This window comes from Meriones unguiculatus, chromosome 12 (assembly GCF_030254825.1).
Source record: "Meriones unguiculatus strain TT.TT164.6M chromosome 12, Bangor_MerUng_6.1, whole genome shotgun sequence".
NCBI classification, from domain to species: Eukaryota; Metazoa; Chordata; class Mammalia; order Rodentia; family Muridae; genus Meriones; species Meriones unguiculatus.
In genome coordinates this window covers 24,482,884-24,486,088 of record NC_083360.1, presented here as the reverse complement: position 1 = coordinate 24,486,088, position 3,205 = coordinate 24,482,884, and the positions used below count along the sequence as shown (strand labels likewise).

Genomic DNA, 3,205 nt, shown 5'->3' with positions numbered 1-3,205 from the left:
ATATTGCAAGAATACTTTCAAATTTACAAAAAATAAATATTAAGATTTTTTGATATAAATTTCTAATTTGAAGAGAAGGACAAATAAAATAAGGCAATGGAAAAGTGTTCCATAGCTATTTGCCTGTCTTCTTTTGATAATTTTCCATTTACTAAATAGGTTGTTTATTTTATTAAGGTTTAGTTCTTTGAGTTCTTTGCATGTTCTAGAAAGCAAGCATGTTTTGGATGCATTGCTGGTAATGATTGTCTTCCGTTCTTTGGGCTGCCTCTCCAGTAAATTGACAGTTTGCTCTGCTGTGCCGAACCTTTTTGTTTCATTTGTTGACTTTTTGGTTTTATTTCCTAGGTTTCTGGAGTCCCACTCAGAAAGTCTTTCCCTGAACAGGTAAGTTGAAGCAACCTCCTTACTTTTCTTCTAGAAATTCTGGGGTATCAGAACTTGTAAGTTGAAGTTCCTGATCCATTTTGAGGGTTTTTTTATTATTAACTTTTTAGCAATTCTTTGTGAGTGTCACATCATGCATCCCAGTCCTGCTCATCTCCCAGTCCCCTCATATCCTTGCAACATGCTCACCTTACAGAAATAAGCACACACACACACAAAATAATGTTTTGAAAACATCCCAGTCCAAACAATAATTGCTCCAACCTGAGACCCCTCCCACGGTGAAGAGCCAGCTCCTGACACTAATAATAATACTCTGCTGTGCTTTCAGACAGGTGCCTAACTTGACTGTTGTCTGTGAGGTTTCAGCCAGCAGCTGATTGAGACAGGTGCTAGGATTTGCAGCCAAGCATGGGGAAGAACTCTAAGGTTTCTGTGGAAGTGTTGGGGGAAGATGGAAGGACATAGAGGGGACAGGAACCTCTCAAGAAGACCAACAGAAACAACTAACCCAGTCCCATGGGGGCTTTCAGAGACTGAGACATCAACTAAGGAAAATGCATGATGTGGATGGAGGGCCCCTGCACATATGTAACAAAGGGTGGCTTAGTCTTCATATGGGGTACCTGAGTGTTTGTGGTGGGGGGGAGAAGGCAGGTGTTTCTAAAATGAACTTTATTGCCTACTTTTGATCACTTCCCACTGGCAGTGCTACCTTGCCTGACCTTAGGGTATGCAAATGTTCAGTCCTGATGTGACTTCATGTGCTGGGGAAGGTTAATTAAGGAAGGAGGGGAGCTCCCCTTTTCTGGGGATTAAGGGGGGCTGAGAAGAGAGGAGTGGAAGTGGGGGGAACTGAGAGGAGGGGACAAAGAGGGCTCCCTCAGCATGTAAAGTAACTAACTAAATAAAAATAATAAATAATAAAATAATAAATAATAATAATTAAAATAATTTAATAATAATAAATAATAAAATAAAATAATAAATAATAAAAAATGAAAGCTGACTAACACACACACACACACACTCACACACAAATTCTCATTGTGGAAGTCAGATGTCATGGTATGTCCCACAATATATCTATCTGTTGGCACATCTTTACTTGCAAACGTTCATTGTAATGAGTCATTGGTCTGGCTCATGGTGTCCAGCTTCTATGATACTAGGACTAGGACACCAGTTTATCCTGCTGTTGCCCTTTGTTATGGAGGTCCGGCAGCTTTCATCAGGACTGGCCCTACTATGCATCCCAAATGTGTGCAGATGATAGCGATTTTGGCGTGGGTCAAATCAGAGCTCTGGATCTTGGCCTGTGTGGTAGCTGAGCTGGTCTCTGGGTTGGCTCTCACTTGTTTACACCACTAGGGCAAGGTCTAAGCACCCTCAGGCTAGGCCACCCAGTGATACCATCAGAGGAGGCAGGCTCAACTTTCTTGCTCTCATGCCATCTTGCTAGGTCAGCCTCACTCATGCCTCTGGAGCCAGCTCCACTGTGCTACCCAGTCAAGGCACACGAACCACTCTCCCAAGTGTTGAAGCTTCTAAGGGGATGAGCCAGCTCGCTGGCTCTCACACCCTTGCGACTGGCTCACCAGTGCCTTCACAGTCACGGTCAGCTCCACTGTGATGCACAGTTGAGGTGCAGGGACTGCTCTCCTGAGTACTGCAACTGGTGAGGGTAGGGTAGCTTTCCCTTGATCATGATCCTGTGTTCAGCTTTCCCAGTCCTTAGAGATAGTGAGTGGTGGGGGTGGAGGAGCTTCTTCTCTGCACCTGTGCCACTGCTCAGCAGATGAGTGGCAGGCTTATCTCTCCCACACTCATGCCCTCGAGGCCAGCTGATCCACAACGCTGCCAACAGGGCCAGCTCCACTGTGCTGCCTGGGTAGGTGCAAGGCCCACTCTTCTGAGCACTTCTGCTGGTGAGAGATGGGGCCAGATCTCTAGAGTGCTTCAGACAGTGAGGGGTGGGGCCAGTTCCGCACAGCTGCTGGACATCTACATGGTCCCTGATAGGGCTGCCCCAATCAGGGAGGGATCCCTGCCACTGCATAGCAAGGGACACAGAGATGACCCTCGCCATGCGCCCAGGTGAAGGCACTGGCTCCTCACAACAGGCTAGTTTGCTCCACCCTGAGCCTGCAGTTCCACCTCTCTTCATAATGCTCAAACTACTCCACTTTCTCTCTCATCTCAGCACCGCGTACTTGCACACTGTGGTGGCTCAACCTGCAGGCTGGCCTTGCAGCCAGGCGACATCCTCAGTCCATGCTGCGGGTCATGGTGTCAACCCGGTGTGTCGGGGCTCTGTGTGTGCAGTGCGGTGAAGGGCTGGCCTGTGGGCAGAAAGCACGTCTCTGTCTTTCTCCTCCTGTACTGTGCTGCCTGGATTTGGTTTGATTTGATTTTTTTATGTATCCTAGACAAAAAAACAGCTTTGGCCACTAAGCCAGTCATCAAGCTAGGATGAAAAAAAGGACTGACATCTGCTCTGCCCATGACTGATATAACAACAATACCACCAACAAGATGTCTCTTTGCCCACTGCCAGGGTCATTGGAGTTGAGTTTTGTATAGAGTCAGAGAAAAAGTTTTACTTTCAATTTTTCTGCATGTTGAAATACAGTTTTCTTGGGACCATTAGTTGACAGTGATGGACTGTTTCTGAGGCATGTTTTGGATGTTTTTGCAAAAAAAAAAAAAAAAAAAAACAAAAACAAAAACAAAAACAAAACAAAAAAAAACAGTAATTGTAGCATCGTGGGCCCCAGTTTTCTTTCATTGATTTGCATGTCTATTTGTGCCAATACCA

The 3,205-nt window shown here is 45.5% G+C and overlaps 1 non-coding gene across 1 annotated transcript; it reads right to left on the bottom strand.

Annotated features, from left to right (window-relative positions):
• Positions 1-2,803: 2,803 nt before the first annotated feature.
• On the bottom strand, positions 2,804-2,949 carry LOC132646892 (small nucleolar RNA SNORA48). The gene has a single exon (XR_009585231.1). It is a non-coding gene; the product is annotated as a small nucleolar RNA SNORA48 (small nucleolar RNA).
• Between the last annotated feature and the right edge of the window lie 256 nt (positions 2,950-3,205).